Source organism: Mesocricetus auratus, unplaced genomic scaffold (assembly GCF_017639785.1).
Source record: "Mesocricetus auratus isolate SY011 unplaced genomic scaffold, BCM_Maur_2.0 Super-Scaffold_6730, whole genome shotgun sequence".
NCBI lineage: Eukaryota > Metazoa > Chordata > Mammalia > Rodentia > Cricetidae > Mesocricetus > Mesocricetus auratus.
In genome coordinates, this window is record NW_024429184.1 from 62,855,886 (window position 1) to 62,876,395 (window position 20,510).

The following is a 20,510-nucleotide window of genomic DNA, read 5'->3' on the forward strand; positions in this document are numbered from 1 at the left end:
AGCACGCAGGCATGTACACACACAGGCACTCACCCCCCCACACACACACATACACAGACTGCACACACGCACGATACAAGAGTATCATGTGAGTACATCTGTGGATGAGTAGAACTTGGGTGTACTTGGATCGGGACCTTGTCAAGCACAGGCTAGAACTGTGGGTCTCAAGGTTACATGACCGCACTGGAGAAGAACTTTCAAACTCACCTGCTTGCAGTATGAAAGTGTAATTGAATTAATGTGACAGGAGAGCAGAATGGAGGGCTGTTCAAGGGGAGGAAGACCACCCACAAGAGATTAAGAGAGGGGAGGAGAAGATCAGTAAAGAGGATGGATGGATGGATGGATGAAATCAATGGAAAATGGCACACATGTAGGAAAAAGCCATAACGAAACCCACAACATTATGCTAACTTTAAAAGCTAACAGTGGGCCGGGCGTTGGTGGCGCACGCCTTTAATCCCAGCACTTGGGAGGCAGAGGCAGGCGGATCTCTGTGAGTTCGAGGCCAGCCTGGTCTACAGAGCTAGTTCCAGGACAACCTCCAAAACAATACAGAGAAACCCTGTCTCAAAAAACCAAAAAAAAAAAAAAAAAAAAAAAAAAAGCTAACAGTGATAATAAAAAGAGATGGTGGCAAGGATTTCAGAGCAAGGGAACAGCGAAGTCTTAAGAGGGCATAGTCCAGATGTGATGAAAGAAATTATTATACCGTAAACAGAACTCTCGTGAGATGAAGAAGAAATATCTGTATGACACATAGCAGCTGGGGAGACTGTAGCCGGGCAGAGAAGAGATTTTAGGCATGTAGAAGGTTTGCTTTCTCCCTGAGCTGTGCATACTTTAGCTCCTTCAGCGGACACTTCCAAGGCCCTGAGGTCATAAAGTGTAAGACCTGGTGGGAAACTGATTCCTGGACGCATTTAAAGGTATGTCCAGAATGTTTTCATGACAATGTTCCAGAGACAAACAGTGTAGGTGTCTGTACAGCCAGGTAAATGCACCAAATGTCTCCCAATTGTATACTTGACAATGGTCACCACAGCAGATTTATGCTATGTGTATTCTACCACAATTTTAAAGGTGGAAAAGTAATCCCAAAAGAAACATGTTCAAGTCATGTTGGATTATGGGTTCACATTATGGTCTAGAATTTGTTCCATAAAAGGAGTCACCCACCAGGGACTGGAGAGATGGCTCAGTGGTTAAGTACTTGCTGGTCTTCAGAGACCCAAATGCCATCTCTCTAAGGTGCCTGCAGCTTATTCAGGGCAATATCCATAAATGCACACGGTAACAGCAATTGTTTAGGTATGAGTATAGCATATATAGGCAAACTAATTATTCCTATGTCCTGGATGGATCCTGCACAAAATGTCTCATAAAATGAACATGATTGTGTGGCTTTACTTAGACTAGAAATCAGATTCTCAGTGGCTCAGCTCTCACTGTGCCTTCCTGGGCACCACCTGTTTCCCCCAGAGATAACAACTGTCCTGATTATCTGTCATCGACGATTAGTTTCATCTGTCTTTGTGCTTTATGTGAATAGAACCATGTGGTAAAAACCTGTGTATCTGGCTTTTTTTTTTTGAGACAGGGTTTCTCTGTGGCTTTGGAGGCTGTCCTGGAACTCGCTTGGTAGTCCAGGCTGGTCTCGAACTCACAGAGATCCGCCTGCCTCTGCCTCCGGAGTGCTGGGATTAAAGGCATGCACCACCAACGCCCCCGGCTTGGCATTTTTTATTCAAGATTTTTTTATATGACTCATGTATATTTTTGTGTGGAACCTAAATAGTTCATTTTTATGACAGTGTAGTATTAAGTTAAATAAGATGACTATAACTTATTTATTCTTATGGTTAAAGGCTATATACATTACATACTTAGGAATAGTAATTGAGTCATCATTCATATATGCTCTGCTATAATGGATGTCACGTGTTTCCTGCTCTAGTGACATCGTGAACCTGGGAGAATGGTGCCTAAAAATGAGGTGGATGAAAGTCTCAGGTAATAGCCAACTTTATTGCATCAGACAATCTATACTCTGAGGGTTAAGAAAAACCACATGAATAAAGTGTAAAATCACAAGGACAAATTACACATGGCAAAATCATGTTTTTCCATAGAAGCATATGAGTAAATAACAACAGACCGATGGTAATCTGAAGTTACTCATTCCTAGCGAGCTGCTACACCTGGGAGGTGCACAGAAGCACATTCCAAGAATAATTCTGAGTTTTTGAAGAAACTGCGGTCACAAGACTCTTGTTTTGTTTTCCTGGAGTTTTCTCACAAGCACTCAGTATTCTTCTCACACACACTATTCTTGGACTGTGTTCTGACAGCCCCCGACAGCTTTCAATCTACATTTCAAAGGTTCCCTTTTAAATTATTTCTAATATATAGAAATGCAAATGACGTTTTTGATTCTTGATCTTTAATAACCCAGAGATCTTGTTAAATTCAATTTATAGATTATTTAGGGTTTTGAATGTGAAAATTCATATCATTTGCATGACAATTTTAGCTTTTAATTTCTAACTTAAAAAAAAAAAAACCTCAGCTGGGTGGTGGTGGTGCATATCTTTAATCCCAGCACTCTAGAGGCAGAGGCAGAGGCAGGCAGATCTCTGTGAGTTCAAGGCCAGAACAGGTTCCAAAACAGTCAGAGCTACACAAAGAGACCCTGTCTCAAAACAAAGCAAAGTGTGAGTGTGTGTGTATGTGTGTGTGTGTGTGTGTGTGTGTGTGTGTGCACCCTTGCATGCTCATGGGAAACATTCATATGTGACTGTGACCACGTCGCAATACATGTGTGGAGATCAGAGCACAGCATCATCCTGTGAGCTATGGTCTCTGTTGTTTGTGGGTGTTGTATATTCCAAGCTAGCTAGCACATAAGCTTCAGGGATTCTCCTGTCTCTGTCTTCCATCTCATAAGAGTCTTAGGAGTACAGATAAATGCTACAGCATCTATTATTATGCAAATTTTGGTGATTTGAATTCATGTCTTGACTTTTCATGGCAAGTGTTTTACCCAATGAGTCATCTCACCAACCCTTAGTGACTAAGTCATATACATTTTTCCCTTACATTGGCTAGGGCATGTTATATAGTGATAAATTAAGTGGAAACACTAGGCATAGTGTCCCTAATTTTCTTTCCTAACCTGAAAAGGAAGCTTTTGTTACAGACTTCTTTTATATAGACACATCATCATATTGAGGAACTCCCTAATATTTTAAATGTCAAATAATCATTTATTCAATATAAATTGCATAAAGCCAAAATGTACATATAGCTCAATGAAACTCAAGAAGTTATTATCAAATGTAGTCATCACCCTGATTATTTCTCCATTCTAGAAAGTTCTCTCCAGTCTGACAATCACTTTATCAACTTCCATCAATGTGTATTCATTTTGTCTACTTTTATGCTGCATGTAGGTAGGATGACAGTATACTGCTGATAAAACTTGTTACTTTTTGTGGTGGAATACTGCCCATTGTATGAATTTGTTCATTACTTATCCCAGTGATGGTTCCTGGCTTCATGTAGGTCTCCAGGTTTGTATTGTTAGGAATAAGACTCTGTCAACCCTCTGTCTGTTCTTACAAATAAGATTCCAGGGCTGGGCGGTGGTGACTCACACCTTTAATTCCAGCACTCGGGATGCAGAGGTAGGCAGATCTCTATTAGTTTAAGGCTAGTCTGGTCTACAGAAAGAGAGAGAGTTCCAGGATAGCCAGGGCTACACAGAGAAACCCTGTCTGGAAAAACCAAGCCAGCCAACCAACCAACCAAACAAACAAACAAACAATAAATAAATAAAAACAAGCCACAAACAAACAAACAAATAAGATTCCTGCTAATAATCTTTTGGTGGGCATGTGTTTTCACATCTCTTTGAGAACTGTTGAGTAGCACTGTACTTGATGAGTTTTCTGAGGTGGTTGCAGAATCCTGCCAGTGACCGGAGAGCAGTCCAGTCCCATGTGTTGGGATGCGGTGTTCCACCATCACCACCCCGGTCCCCCATGGTTCATGTTGTCAGCTTGCAGTGATTCTAGTGGTGTGGAAATGGTAGGCAGTGTGGCTTTAATTTGCAGCGTTTCTCTGATGACTAATGACTTTAAGACTCTTTTCATGTATTTCATTAGCTGTTCACACACTTTAAAGAGACTTGAGTTTTTGCCAGTTTTGTCACACTGCGACATTTCTTACAATCAGTTCAGAGGTGTTTCTTATTCTAAATGTAGCCACCTTGCTTGGTAAGGGAATCACAAATAGGGCTTTCTTTTCACTGTTAGTAGCATTTTAATGGCAAGTTTATTACTTTCTGGTAAGAAATTTAAGAAATATAATGCATCATTTCTTCCCTTTTGTGGATGGTGTCCTTTAAGGTTTTTTTGGGGGGGGAGGGCTGGCTTGGCCAGTTATGTCCCTGCTTTGCAACATGAAGACCTGAGTTCATATCCCCAGCACTTAGATAAAAGGGCAACATAACAACCTGCTTCTGGCAGGGCGGTGGTGGTGCACGCCTTTAATCCCAGCACTCGGGAGGCAGAGGCAGGCGGATCTCTGAGTTCGAGGCCAGGCTGGACTGACAGCCTCCAAAACAATACAGAGAAACCCTGTCTCGTTAAAAAAACAAAAACAAAAAACAAAAAACAAAACCTGCTTCTATAACCCCATTGCTGGTGTGAGCATTGCGGCTGACACAGGGAGGTCATTGGCCAGCTTGCCTAGCCAAACTGTGGGGCTCTGGGTTCAATTGAGACACCCTGTTTCAAAAAAGGTTGTAGTTGGTTTGACACAGACCTTTAATCCCAGCATTCTGGAGGCAGAGGCAGGCAGATTTCTCAGAGTTCAAAGCCAACCTGGTCTATATAGTGAGTTCTGGGACAGTCAGGGCTCCATAATGAGGTCTTGAAAAACAAACAAAAAGTGGATCATGGTAGAGGTATACTCGTGTTCACATGTGTATATAACACACATACACACTACAGCAGGCATATATACATAGTTTTCTGCTGAGCCAGACATAGTGGCTCATGCCTTTAATCTCAGGAATGAGGAAGCTGGAAAAGGATCATCATCATGAGCTCTAGACCAGCCTGGGCTGCATACTGAGTTTGGGCCAGCCTCTGCAACAGACTGAAAAACTGGATTTTGTTATTGGTGTTTTGGGACAGGGTTTACTAAGGAGTCCTGGCTGTCCTGGAACTCATCATATAGATCAGGCTGGTACCATATTTGTAGAAATCTTTGCCTCTGTTTCCCAAATGTTAGAATTAAAGGCACATGGTACTATATCAGGTGATTTTTTTTCCCTTTACTCCAGTGCTGTGGTGACATTATCCCAGGGCTGTGGTAACACTATCCTATGTTTTCTTGTAGGAACTGTATAGCTTTGACTTTAACTTTTAAATTTTTTTGTTACATTTTTTTCGGCGGGGGGGGGGTGTGCGGGGGTGGTGGTGGGGGATGGGGTGGTGGTGTTGAGACAAGGTTTCTCTGTGTAGTCCCATATCTTCTGAACTCACTCTGCAAACCAGGCTGACCTCAAACTCACAGACATCTGCCTGCCTCTGCCTCCCACATGCTGGGATTAAAAGTGTGTGCCACCACTGCCCGGCTATTTTTGTTAATTTTAAGACAAGAATGTGGATGCCAGCAGAAGTCACAGGCATCAGATCCTCCCAGATCTGCAGCTGTGGGTGGTTGTGAGCTTCCAGATGTGGGTTCTGGGACCTGCACTCGGTTCCTTTGAAAGAGCAGGATGTGATTTTTAACAGCTGAGCCATGTCTTAGCTCTTGACTTTCGCTTTGAAGTTAAGTGCCATCTTGAATGCTTTCTTCCTTAAGGTGGGAGGGCAGATATTCTTTTCTCCACATTGACCCTTCTGCCTCTTCTTTAGATAGGAAACTCACTATCCTCTGCAGTCGGGTGTGTTGATTTACCTGTCTTCTTACACACTGATCACTGCCTAGTTATTGTGGGTTTATAGTAAGCACTGAAATCGGGAATGTCTGTAACTCAGATGGTATGCTCCTGCACACCTGGCTTGTCGATTTTAGGGAATAAATACTTGGATTTTTACACTTTCAAATTACAGCAATTTTCCTTCAAGAAGCTTGTGAAATTCTGATTAGGACTGTGTTGGGTGAGGACCTGAGATATGTACTTAAGCAAGGAAAACTCTATACGGGTTCTAGTTTCAGTGTCTTCTAACTCCATTGTTGCTGGGCCTGGTGAGGCCTGGCTGCTGGAGAAAGGCTGTGGTAGAGCTGAGCTGCTCTCCTCTCAGAAGCCAGCAAGAAGAGAGACACCTGCAGTTCGGGACAGGGTACCCTTCAGAGGCAACCCTCCCACATGACCTACTTTCTCCAATGAGACCCCATGCCCCATCTCCCTTCCTGTCAATAATACCACCAAATGATGACACCAATGGATTAACCCACTGATGGAGAGCTCCCATGATGCAATGGTCTCTTAATTATTGGATCCACCATCTGGAGCCTAAGTCATCAGCACACAAACCTTCTGGGGGGGCACTTCGTATCCAAACCTTGCAGGACTGACTGCAGAGTAACTGGGGAAAAGCTGACACTGTCACATCTAGCCAGCCATCTTGCCTTTAATGAAACCTTGTGGACTTCGATCAGCAGGGTCTTTTTTTTTTTTTTTTTTTTTTTTTTTTTTGGTTTTATGAGACAGGGTTTCTCTGTATTGTTTTGGAGGCTGTCGGTCCAGCCTGGCCTCGAACTCACAGAGATCCGCCTGCCTCTGCCTCCCGAGGGCTGGGATTAAAGGAATGCACCGCCAACGCCCAGCTAAAAATGGTTTTATTTCCTTCTGTTTCCCCACCCCACTGGACTGGATTTTCAGAGATGTGGAATAACTTGCCTGCATTTACACAGACAGAGTCAGGGTTGAAACCTGATTCCAGAACCGGAAAATGAGCATTGTGGTATTATAGGTATTTGTTGTTTAAGCAGAAAGAAAGATACAACTAGAAAAACAGGGTCATGCTGAGGAAGGTCTTAATGCAAGGTAAAGGGTTTGAATTGTATCTTGTAGATAATGAAGGATTGTTAAGTGCTTTAAGTGGGAAAACAGCAATCAAAGTGGGATGATAAATCTTGTGACAGTGGTTTATGATGCAGAAGATCCAGTTCATTCATTTATTCATTTTCTGAGCACTTATTGAGCATGCATTATGTTCTAGGAATTGTTATAAGTAGAGAAGATAAAGGTGACACTAAGTTAATTGCTTTCAGTAGTGGAGACACTCAGCTATTCACAAAGGCAGCTTTATGACCTTGCTTACTTTATTGAATAACTCTGGACCATAGTTTTCTGCTCTGTAAAATGGGGGTAACAATATATACAATGGCTCCTCCCATTACAGATAAGAATATATGCAATATGCTTGACTCATATTAAACACTTACTTATGGTGGCAATAGTTAAGGGTTTTTGAAGAACTCAAGTATTTGGTTAAATGTTTTTATTCAGTAATCAATTTGAAGTCTAACTCTGTCCATTTCTTATTTTTGTGTTGCTGTGACTATATTTTTTGTTTTTGTTTTTTTGAGATAAGGTCTCAGGTATCCCAGGCTGGCCAGAAACTGGGTGTGTAACCCAGGATGCCCTTGAGCTCTTGATTTTTCTGTCTCCACTTCTACAGTGATGGGATTACAGGTGTGCATACACCGCTGCTGCTGCCGCCGCCGCCACCACCACACTCAGTTTGTTTAATCTTTTTGTGGTTGTTGTTGTTTTGCTTTTTTTTTTGAGATAAGTTTCATAACCTTGGCTGTCCTAGAATTCACTATGTAGACCCAGGGTGGCCTTAACTCAGAGATCTACCTACCTCTGCCTCCTGACTTCTGGGATTAAAGGCATGTATATTTTTTAATGGATACATTTTTTGATTTTATAATTTTAGGAGTGCCAAAACACAGATAAATGACATTCCTAGATTTAACTGACATAACAAAAATTTTTAAATCTGCATTAAAAACATGACAAAATATACTTATATTATTGTGTTTGAGTCACTGACAATTGTACCCATAAAGATTTATGTTTGGCGACAACTTTATGGCACACACTAAATAGTCAACTTCATTTTTAATTATTAGCCTCTATTTCATGTTTATTCACTTACATTATGTAGCCTCCTGCAATTCTATTTTACTACCACTACAACATGATGTATGTTAAGAAACTAACATAAGATAGTAAAATAATCTCTCATTTTTATGTATGGAATAAGTGTGTACCTTGAAAGTTGAACCTGGAAGTGAAGGTAAACAAAAATGGAAGTGTTTGCTTGGCATGGTGGTGTATGCCTATAATACCAGATCTTGGGAGGCTGAGCCAGGATTTTCCCAGTTAGTTCAAGATCTGGGATATAGGAGACTTCTGTTTTTTTGTTTGTTTGTTTGTTTGGTTGGTTGGTTGGTTTTTTCGAGACAGGGTTTCTCTGTAGCTTTGGAGGCTGTCCTGGAACTCAGTTTGTAGACCAGGCTGGCCTCGAACTCACAGAGATCTGCCTGCCTCTGCCTTCCAAGTGCTGGGATTAAAGGCGTGCACCACCAACGCCCAGCCTGTTTGTTTTGTTAAGGTCCATATCACAGGTGCTAGGGAGATGGCTCAGTGTTAAAGTACCTGCTTGAAGTGTGAGGACTGGAATCTGGATCTTCAGTGCTCATGGAAATTGGTGAGGGTGCCAACTCCAGGTGGTTCCCTGGAACAAACTGGCGAGCTAGACTAGACATACTTGTGAGCTGTGGGTTCAAGTGAGAGGCCCTCAAGGAATAAAGTGGAATGTGACCGAGCAATTTAGCAAAACTGAAGTCAAACTTGGGGTTTCCCATGCATGTGTTCACCCTCACCCGTGTAAACATAAATACGTGCATGCGTGTCATACCCATCAAGAAAAAAAAATCTAAATAATAGGACCAGCAAGATGGCCCAGTGGGTAAATGTTCTTGCTATCATGCCTGTAATTTGAACTCAATCCCTAGGATCATGTGGTCTAAGGAGAGCACCAACTTCCAGAAGTGCTCCTTGACTTCCAAACATGTGTGCGGCATATGCCTGTCCCTTTTCCAATAACAAACAGTATCCATACCTAAAAAAAAAAAAAAAAAAAAAGAAATGCTTGTTTTATACTACTGATTTTTTTAGCGAATCATTAAATGGATAATTTACCATATCTATATCGATATCTATATTTTACTTACTTTCTGGCTTACATTGCATTTGTGATTTTGCTGCTATATTGGGGGAGAAGGGGAGTCTTTCCTTGGTTCATCCATCCATGGCCTGTCAACTTTCTGTTTCTACTAAATTTCAGTGACTTCCTTCCTTTTTATGGCACACTAAGTTTTTTCCTTCTTGGGTTGTTCTCTCAATAATATACATGCTTCCTGTGTCTCTGCTTCTCTCTTCCTTTTTATCATTAAGTCAAATTATTTACTGCCTTTTTGACCTTTTCACTTTACATTGTCACAGTGATGATTCACCAATAATTATAGCTAGCTTTTAAATTTTTATTTTTTGTTGAGAAAGGGCCATGTGTAGCCCAGTTTGGCCTCAAACTTGCCAAATAGCTAAAAATGGCTTTGAACTCATCCTGGTGTCTCTACCTCCCTAGTGCTGGAATTATAAATATGTGCCATCATGTCTACTTGATTGTAGTTAACTCGAACAAATAATTACTTTTGAGGTCTCAGAAATCTATAATTCTTCAAAAACATTCTTTCCTTTGTTTTCTTTTTGTTATTCCTAGCCATAGTTTCTCTGTGGCTTTGGAGGCTGTCCTGAACTAGCTCTTGTAAACTAGGCTGGTCTCAGATTCACAGAGATCTGCCTTCCTCTGCCTCCTGAGTGCTGGGATTAAAGGCATGAGCCACCAATGCCTGGCGGAAAACATTTTTTTATAAGAATGTTTTATGATTCAGGCATTAGCAAATTAATGTACAAAGACATGGGGAGTGGAACAGATACAGTAGTTCCATTGCATTTTTCTATAGCTTCACTAATCTATAGTCAAGTATGATCTGAAAACATTAAGTGAAAAAAATCTCATAAAACATAATTCACAGCTTTTACATTGTCATTCTATCAGATGAAATTTCACAACGTCTTTGTTCCACTTTGAACCATATTCATTCATTCCTATCCCCACAATGTATTCTACCCATACACAAGTCTTGTTGGCTATCAAGAAAATCTATGTTCCCTTCAAACCAAATGATGAAATTACAGAAAAATCTGTATGAGAGCCTACAAGAATTTATATAACAATGATTATATATAACATAGGTATCATTGTTTTATTGTATTAGTTAACATCTTACTGTGCCTAATATATACACTTTATCATAAGTATCTACATAAAGAAAAACCGTGTATAGAACTTGGTAATCTATGTGGTTTCAACTGTCACTGGAGGGGTTCACATGGGCTGGTGCAGTATCCTGGGTCCCAGCTTACAGTCTAGTGAATGAAAAAGGTAAATGCATAAACAAGGCTATGTACTATGTGTTGTACAAACAGAACATTGTAATACTTGTGTGTATTGAACTCCCGCACAAAGCCTTAGTAGACAGATACAAAAGTAAATAGTCTTTTGCAACCCAGAAATCATTGTTCAGTATGTGTTGATACAGAAGAAAGATTGTTACTCAAGGCAGCTCAAAGTGAAGATGTATGGATAATAAGGCTGCTTCTAAGAATAAAAATGTAAAAATATAAAAGCAAAACAAATACATTAGCTACAACATTGGTGTGAAGTCCAGACACTATTTCAGAAAGCAAAAGTTACATGATTTCTCCAGGTTCAACTGGAGTAACTTAGTAACAGCTGGACATGGAACTCATTATGCTACTGTAAGATTTTTCTTTTTTGGTTTTACTTTTTAGCACCAGTCTTGAGCAGGAAGTAAGAAGTTGTATCGAGTAATACAGCAATGAAGTAGTAGGGAGCCGTTTGTTTGCACAGACATTGCCAGTAGTTTTTTTAAAGTGTTAATTCTGTTGCCACTGAGCACTGAAGGACTCTGGACTATTGCCAAAAAAAGGGGGAGGAATAGAAATCATGAAGAGTCTTTTTAAACTCTTAACTCGGGACAGGAGAAGAAACCTAAGTCTGGCAATGGGGACAGTCCTCGGATGATCACACCCTTACTGCAAGAATATTATGGGCTAAGCGTAGAGGAAGACAGATCATAAGGACAACCCATCCCTCCATTTCCTGGTTCTGTTCCCAAGCCGGTGAAGGCTTTAGAGTCTTCAGGGAACATAATTTAGTTATTTTAGCTAATTTTCTAAAATCTTGCCGGGCATTGGTGGCGCACCCTTTTAATCCCAGCACGCCTTTAATACCAGGCAGAGGCAGGCAGATCTCTGTAAATTCAAGGCCAGCCTGGTCTACAGAGTGAGTGCCAGGACAGCCTCCAAAGCTACAGAGAAACCCTGTCTCGAAAAACAAACAAAAACATCTTTATAATTTACTGTTAACATGTGGTCAAAACAAACATCCCAAGCACTAGACATAGCCCTAAAATAAAAAGTGGAAGTATCCCATTGCAGACCTCCTCCTGATTACACTCCTCAATGCTAACATTTGTCACAGCTTTCCAAATATTTTCTAGCTATAGCTGAGTAGGCATATACTTTTCTTTTCCTTTGTCCTAATAAATTGGAGGTTGAAAACACAATTAAAAAGTACGTGTTTTGCAATTAATGAATTTGGGCTCAAATCTTTGCCACCTTGCTTATTGTGATTCTATAAAAAACAGCTCTTTAGGCGTCAATGTTTTGTGAAGTATAAAAATTGCAATTACTTTGTAAGGTCTGAGGATTAAAATTGGAGTGTGTGTGAATCACTTAACGCAGTGCCAAGTCGTTACTGTTCAATAAACACTTATTATTGTCTGTGACAAGTGACCTTTCATAAGAGTTAAAATAAGGAAACGTGCTCCTGTCATATTTTGATAACTTCCGTTAAGCAAACAAATGTTGCTCATTTCTTTCAAGTAATTATATCTAAATGGGAAAAAGAAGTTGCTTTCCCAAAGAGTTAAAACCCAAACTACATGTAAAGGAAATTCTCTGCGGTAATACTCCACATCTCCTCAATCCCAATATCCATTGAGGCTTAGAAAATGGATTCTCCAATTAAAAAACAAAACAAAACTTTTGTTGTCTCGCGGCTTGCCGAGGACGCTTCCCCCGGTTTTTCTAAATCGGGTGCAGCCTTTGCTTTGTCAAGCAATCGCAGGGTGGCACCCCTGTAAGTTCACCTCCTGCGGTCACGCCCCTCCACCCCTCCAGAGACATTAGGGACGGCCACTGGGGAGGCGTATCCTCGAAGGAACCGAGGGGACGTGGTGGTTGAGGGGTGCCTTCCAGAGCAGCGGCTGGGTACGGAGCTGGTCCGAGGTGCGCACGAGGGGTGCAGGCTGTTGGCAACGGGGCCCAGCCTGAGCGCGCACAGGAGTCTCCTCTCGGGGGCTACCCTGGCACTAGGTTCTCCACGACCTTTCTCGCAGTATCTTGTCCGCCGTCCGCGGCGCGGCGGTCCCTCGGCCTCCACTCCCCAGCCCGGGCCTGTCCCCATAGCTAGCTTTCTTTTTGGGCACTGCCCTTTGCCCTCGCATGGAGTCCTGTGTTGACTCTCCCTTCACTTGCAGTTACTCATAGGTCACGGTCCCTAGACAACAGCCACCCATCTTGTCCAACTCTCGGGGCTCTGAAGTCTTGCCAGTTGGGGAGATGCTGAGGACCCCGCGGCTGGGGTAGCCCCGGTACGCGCGGGCCCACGCTCGGGGGCGCGGGACGCAAGTTTCCGCCCCGTCTCCTGCGCGGTGACAGCGCTCGCTCGGAGGCGGCCGCGGCCGGGAGGCGGAGGGCGGGCCAGCCCGGTGCCCGAGCCCCCTCCCCTGCTCGCGAGCTCGCGCGGTCTGTGTCTCTCTCGGCAAGTGCGGAGCCGCGAAGGAGGAGGAGGAGGAGGAGGGGGAGGAGGAGGAGGAGGAGGAGGGAGCTGGGGGAGGATCTCCATTGAAATAAACAACCAGCAGTTATTAACACGGGAACATGGCGGCCGCAGCCTGGGCTCCCGCGGCGGCAGCGAAGGTCAGCGCCGACGGCAGCCGGCACCTGACGGCGTGACGGCCCCACTGGTAACTGCGCCTCCCCTTGGGGCCCGCGGGCGGCGGGGCGGGGGGTGCCGCGTCCCCACCCGGGCCGCTGCCCTTGGTGCGCGCAGCTCGGCGGAGCCGCGCGCCGGCCGGGCAGGCTGTTGTTGTGTGCGGGCACCGCTGCCCGGGCGTGCGGAGCCCGCGACGCGCATCCTCGAGGCGCGGCCGAGCCGGGGACTCGGCTCTTGGGGGGGTGGGGAGGGCGGGAAGACGCGGAGTCCCCGGGAGAGAAAGGAGGCGCTCGGGCGCCAGGCGAGAGAGCTCGGGAGACGAGCCCCGGAGCGCGAGGCGGGCGGAGGCTGCAGCCCGCGGCGCCGACCGAGAGAGGTGAGCACCAGGCCGGGAGGCAGCGGTCGGTCGCGGGCCCCGGCTCTGGCCCCCTCGGGGCTGCGCGGCGGAGCCCCGGGAGGCGGCACCCGGGCTGGCGGGGGAAGCTCAGGCCGGCGGGCGCAGCCACGGCCGGCGCTTTCTTCCCGGGAGGCGTGCGGCGGCGGCTGCACGGGTGGGAGCCGGGCGAGGGGAGGCAGGACCCGGGAAGTGCCGGGGGTGTGTGAAGGTGACGCGGCTGGCAGGGGCGGCGGCGGGGACTCGGGCGTCTGGGGGCCGCGGGCCTGGGTGGCTTCGGGGCGGCAGCGCTCGGGCCGCGCAGGCCGGGCCGCGGTGGGGGTGGGGAGCCGGGGTCGGGCGGTGGCGGCGCCGCGCCGGGCTCGCCCCTGACTTAACTTTCTGGGTGCGGGCATGTGTGCCGGAGGCGCGCTGGGGCCGCGGCCGGGGGCGGGAGGCGGGCCGCGGGCCCGGAGGTTCCGGGTTGGCTCGCCAGCGCCCCCTTTTCGTCCCCCTCCTGCGGCCCCTGCAGGGACAGGCCCTCGGGGGGCCCCCCGCTGGAAGCGGGAGGGGTCCTGGCGGCCGGCGCGCCCGGGTCACGCCCTGGGCCGGGGACCCTCCTCTCCGGGCCCCTGCAGGTTCCCGGGGGAGGCGGCCAGGGTCGGCGCCGCGGGCCGGAGTGCCCGCACCCCGCCCCTCGGGGGAGCCCTGGAGGCGCCGCGGCCGCGCTCGGGGGTGGCTCGGTCCCTGCTTCCATGGTCCCTCCCTTCCCCCTCCCCCAAGTGGCTTCCGGGGCCTGCGGACCGAGGGGCGGGAATTGGGGACCCGAGCCCCTCACTCGCAGCGAGCGGCGTTGGGCCTCGCGCCTTAGAGAGCCTGTCACTGGCAGGGGAAACTTTCCCAAACCGGAGCCGGAGCCCGAGCACCCTCCTCCGCCACCTCGTCCTCTAATCCCACTCCCACTCCACCTCCTCCGACTCCTTCCCCTCCCACCGACCCGAATCTTGCTGTGTCTGACTGATGGGGCAGTGAGCCAATAGACGGCGGGAACTGACCTGCCGGCTATCGGTAAGCCAATGGCGGGAGCCAGAGGCAGGAAGGGGGCGGGGTTTCTCTCGACCAGTTAGGGTTGAGTTGCACGCGGGGCGGGGGAGTCATGGAGACGCCGCGAGCCATCCACTCTGGCGCGTCCCTTGGTCGCCCGCACCTCGGCTAGTGGAATAGTGTCACTCACAGAATCTGTGACCTGGGGAGACCTGCAGAGGTGCGCGAAGATACTGCTTTTCTTTGGTGCCGCGAGAGGCGTTGTTTTAGACATGACAAAGTCTAAAAGCCACTTCAGGATGTGGCAGTAACTGCGAGGCCCGGTTTTAAAATGGCATATGTTGGTAGTGACCGCGTTCTGGACCTCAGCGCCAGGTGTGCGCGCTAGGGATCTTTGAAGCTCTGCGTTAGTTTCACTAGGCTTCTGCTCTGCTTCGGGACGATGAAATTGAAGGGGCATCCTGAGAGTGAAGGCGCGGGGTGGCCTCATGTCAGGTGATTATTAGAAGTGCTAATGCATCCTTGTTTAGAATGGCTTCACTGGTCCTTGTTTAAACAGACCACCAATTCCCAAAGTGTTGTCTTAAGTTTTGTGTTTGGTCAGGGTGTGACGTTTTACAAAGTTGCCGTTTATGCTTGCGTATTTTTTTCTCTTGCTTTTGGGTAAACAAAATGAAGTTATGAACCAAAGCGTCACGGACACTAAGCATGGGTATTTAAAGCGCAAAACTAGCCAAACAATTTTTGTCTGCAGAAAAAAAAATGAGGGTGGGGTATAAAGTATAGCTTTCCAGGTTACTTCCATACAAAAGATTGTTAACAATTTTTACTTTCCTTAAACACAGACGAATTTCACAGCGTGTGGCTACTTCTGATGTGTAAAAGGTCAAGAGCTAGCTTTGATTGTTTTAACTGTTTGGGTCCAGAGAAGTGACTTTCTTGACTCCTCCTTGCGATTCGGGAACTGGGGTGGGGTGGGGGATGGGGTGGGGTTCCCTGGGAGGATCCCAGGTTGCTCAGCGGGAATTGAGGTCTGTTAAAAAGACAGCAGCTGCAGCCGGGCTTTCTCTGTGTGCATGCTCTCCTGTTCTTTGTTGGTGAGGTTAGTCCACCACGAAGGCTGCAGCAGCGTTACTTCTTCTAACTGGAATCTGCAGTATCTTTGGGAGTTCAAAGAATGAGTGGAGTTAAACTAAGAATCCAGTCATTTTCGGAATCCATCACCCATGAATTTATTTTGGGATTTATAAAATATTTTATGGGCATGGTGCTTACTTATGTTTTAATACTGGGTTCTCCGGTTTTTTATTACTATTGGGTTACTAAGAAAGAATTTGAGAGAGACTGAACTGTAAGGGAAACAGTAGTCAATAAAATGTGACTTTCAAATTTATAGTGGGTAGATTCCCAGGCCAGTGTAATTTTGAGCATTCTTGTAGAAATAAATTGCATTTTGCTGTAGCCTTTGAAGTGTTATTTTGGTGATAAATGAGTCAAGCCAAAGATAAAACAAGCATTTATTTCGACTGACAGAAGTAGGGAGTATTGTAAATTAATGTTCAGAATCGAGCAGCATTCAGACACTCCCACCATTAGTTAATTTGGTTACAGAGGGCCACTCTGATGCATTCCCTTTTCTCTTTCCTGAATTCTTAAAAGCAACCTATTATTTTGCTTCCTTCTCTTGAAAATGTGCTTAGATTCTTGGTGGCAGAGAGTGGCAAGTCCCCTAATGCCTGGCTAGGGCAAAAATCTCTCAAGCATATGGAGACATCTAGAAAAAGATGTGCATTGTCAGCGGTGATTCCATTGTGTGCCACATTCGGGAGCTGAGCCTTCTTCCTCCTGGGAATTTCCCTCTTAAAAGAGAGGTTTTCTTTGACTTTAGATGTCAGGGTACAGAGGCCCAGGCTTCAAGACAGCTCAGCAGCCATTGATGTGAGTTTAGTGCTTTTGGAGACCTAATAATTTTTTAAAAAAATTTAACCCTTCATTGGTTAAATATAATTGAGATGACTTTTAGTGTGAGAGACCTTTTACTGGAAATAGAAAAGGAGGTCTTGGGATTGTATAAAGGATTGATGCATCTTGCTAATTTTTTAAAAAATATTTTTGCCGGGCGGTGGTGGCGCACGCCTTTAATCCCAGCACTCCGGAGGCAGAGGCAGGCGGATCTCTGTGACTTCGAGGCCGGGCTGGACCGATAGCCTCCAGAACAATACAGAGAAACCCTGTCTGCAAAAAACCAAAAAAAATTTTTTTATTTTATGTGTATTATTGTTTTGCCTGCATGTATGCCTGTGTACCGTGCATGTGCCTGGTACTCAAAGAGGTCAGAAGAGGGTGGTGAATCTCTCAGAAGTAGAGTTAGAGATGGTTATGAGTTGCATGTGGATGCTGGGAACTATACCCTGGTCTTCTGGAAGAGCAGGCAATGCTCTTAACTGCTGAGCCATCTTTCTAGACCTGCTATCTTGATTTATTATTATTATTGTAGTAATAATAATTATCACTTTTATCTAGATAGGATTTCTCTGTGTAGTTCTGGCTGTTCTGGAATTCGCTCTGTAGACCAGGCTGGCCTCAAACTCCAGCTCCAATTGCCTCTGCCTCTTGAGTGTTGGAATTAAAGGCGTGTGCTGCCACTACCACCATCTGACTACTATATTGATTTTTTTGTTTTGTTTTGTTTTTTGTTTTTTTAAGACAGGGTTTCTCTGTGTAGAAGCCCTTACTGTCCTGGAACTTGCTCTGTAGACCAGGCTGGCTTTGAAGTCACAGAGATCTACCTGCCTCTGCTGAAACTAAAGGCATGCGCCACCACTGCCCAGCTACTATATTGATTTTTAAATGAAAATAGAAGGGAGTAAGGGACTAAACTACTACTACTGCCTTGGCTTGTTGGTCATCATGAAATCAGAGCAAATCAGGGACTTTCTGCTAGTGAAATGATACTTATTTACATAGCAATAGCAAAAGCCCTGGAATGGAAAACAAAACAAAACATTAGTTTTTCACCTTTTTATCCCCTCCCGGTGTCCCATCTGGAAAAGATGCTCTTAGTGTTTATGCGCTTATTTCTTTTTTTGTTTTCTGCATCTTGAAGGGCTTAGGATTTGCAAAGGAGAGAAGGGACATCATTGTCACACCACTCTCTAAAGCCTCTTAAAGAGTGCGGTCTGGAAAAGCTGCAAAGTACAGTTCAGTGTCCCAGACCCATAATTCAGACAGCATGAGGAAAACATGCACTTTATGGGTTCTAGATGCCACTTTTTGGATAGAGGTGACAATATGACTTCTGTGGCTGTTTTAGAAGTCTATATAATTTTCCTAGTGTCGCAAAAATGATAATAAAAAGGAGTAGGCATCTTAAAGGTAAATGAATGTCGCTAGAAGTAAGACTGGCTAGTTGGTCTGCAGGTAGAGCTCAAGACTTGGCTTCTAGAGCAGATTTCTCTGTGTTCACCAACTTTTGTCGATCCTTCACAACATTTCTGGCTTCAGTGACTATGGTGATATAATAGGATTTATTTTAGGACAGTGTTCATTTGGTTCCCTGGTTGGAAATATCTAGCAAATGTAAGTGAGCATAGGACCCTATGGTATTGCTTTCTTAGCTACTTTGGAGGTGTTTGGACTAGTGTCAGTAATCAGGAGGAGGCTGTAAATAGGTAGATGTTGCTAACAACTAGTTAAATGTACTAACTACAATTCTTCATTTAGGTGGCAGTTGACAGAAGGAAAATTAACTGTTAATTGTGATGGAATTTATGCCTCAAGCCAGAGAATTGTGCTCTGTTCTGGTCCCCATGTTCAGCAGAATCCTTATTTGGGGCTTTGTATGTAGGTCTCTCTGTATCCCCCCCCACCCCTTTAGCCATTGTTTCATTCATTGGTTCACATCGACATTTGGTGGAAACTTGTCTGTTCTGACCTTGACAGTGTATTTGATAGTAAAAGCTGGGAGTTAGAGTCAGCGACTGAAGAGGGACCATAAACTGGGTGATGGTCACCTTCCTCTTTCTTTCCTTTGCATCCTTGTGGTAGAGAAGAAAACACTTGCCTTCATTTCAACGTGATTTGGCTTATCAGTCTTTTGTTTTGTATGTATATGTGATTTCAAGTATGTATTACCTAGCCCATTCTGCTTTGATTTGGGATCATGTATTCTTTCCTAAGAACAGGATTATGTTTAGAATAAGAAAGTTGTGGGGTTTGAGGATGGCTCAGTCAGTAATGTTTTTACACTGTGAGGTTGAGGATCTGAGTTTGGATTTCTAGTATCCATGTATAAGCCTGGCCATGTTGCATCTGTAATCTTAGTGCTTGGGAGCAGAGACTTGCCAAAGTGAGATGGCCAGCGAAGTGGAAGACACCCAGTGTTGAGCTCTGGCCTTCCCAGGCACACATGTACATATGCACACATACATACATATGCTCGCATATCACCCCCAGATTGTTTAAATATTCCCTTGACGGGACTACAGTTTTTTTTTTTTTTGGTTTTTCGAGACAGGGTTTCTCTGTATTGTTTTGGAGACTGTCCTGACCAGGCTGGCCTCGAACTCACAGAGATCCGCCTGCCTCTGCCTCCCAAGTGCTGGGATTAAAGGCGTGCGCCACCAATGCCCGGCTGGGACTACAGTTTTTATAGCTAGAGCATGGCTGGCATAGTACTCTCCACTTCCTAGGCCTTTCGATGAGTATTTCATTCTTTTGATTTGGCCAGAAACATATAAATAGAAGTTGTTATCCTTGTGATACAGGAGGGTGGAGGTCAAGGGGGAGTGTGACGAGGGCTTCCCATTAGGAATCTAGTGCACAGAAAATGTCTATGGGACCCTTATCTAGTTGTAAGCTATAATATGAAGAAATAGATATGAATAGTAGAAGTTCTGCAGATGTGGTGGGTTCAAGAACCTGACCTTGGACAGAGAGGTCATGGACCTGTAAGTCATGCCTAGCCTGTACCTCAACCATTCTGGAAATTTCAAGACCTTCTTGTCTCTTAAATGTCAACAAGTAGGAAAAAATGATGGTGCTTACTAATGTTTGTTGAAACAGCTTTGGAGTGAGGTGTCTGTCGATGGGCTCCTTTCTTACTTGGGTGCAGGAAAGCAGTTCACAGTTGGAGCATCCCTCTCTCCACTCAGGAAGGAGATGGATACACAGCTGTCAGATAGCTTCCAGGGTCACGCAGTCAAGCTACTGAAGTGCATGGGAACCCAGGCAGCTCTTGCTTTGGGTCTTCTTAGTTGGGATTCCTGTTGGCTGCAAGGCTCATACTCAGAGCCCTGTTAAGACATCAGTCCATTTATTTTGTGAAAGCATATTCCTGTTGTCTGTTCTCTAGATGGAAAACTCATTTGTGGGGGATAGGTAGAAAATGAATTGAGGGAACAGTCAGTGTCAGGGATATTGGTTTGGAAAAGATAAGGAGTTGATGTAGATACTTGGTGTCTTATTTCTTCAAAATAGATTTAATGTTGCACATTTAACTGTGGAGCACAGATTGTGTGATGCCTTTTGGTGAGTGTTGTGTTCTCTATGTAGCACCGATGACTGTGTTGAGATACCATAGACCCAAAAGAAGGCTGCTAATATATTCAGTCATCTGACTTCTGCTATGCTATTTGTGGAATTCTTCTGTCTGCTCAATTGTTTGCAGGGAGCAGGCGCACTCTCAGGAAACTCTCCTGTGCTCTGCCAGGATCTGCGCGCGCTGCTTGTAATGTTCCAGCTGCCAGGACCCAGGGCCTGTTGTCACATGGAAATGCAATGCATGGGTTTTTCTGATAGTCGCTTATATCCATATGAAATGCTATCCCAGACCCCAAAGGCTTCACTTGGATAGTGTGAGTTCTAGAACTTGCTGCTGCTAACTGCCCTCTGCCATTTTCAGGCCACAGCTG

At 45.1% G+C, this 20,510-nt stretch overlaps 1 protein-coding gene across 2 annotated transcripts in view; it reads left to right on the forward strand.

Annotated features, from left to right (window-relative positions):
* The first annotated feature begins 13,079 nt into the window (after positions 1 to 13,079).
* Positions 13,080 to 20,510, forward strand: part of Ncoa2 (nuclear receptor coactivator 2) — a 228,607-nt gene continuing 221,176 nt past the window's right edge. For both annotated transcript variants that reach the window (XM_040741429.1, XM_040741430.1), the window contains exon 1: positions 13,080 to 13,212. The gene's annotated coding sequence lies outside the window, so the exon portion shown is untranslated. The remainder of the gene's footprint in view (positions 13,213 to 20,510) is intronic.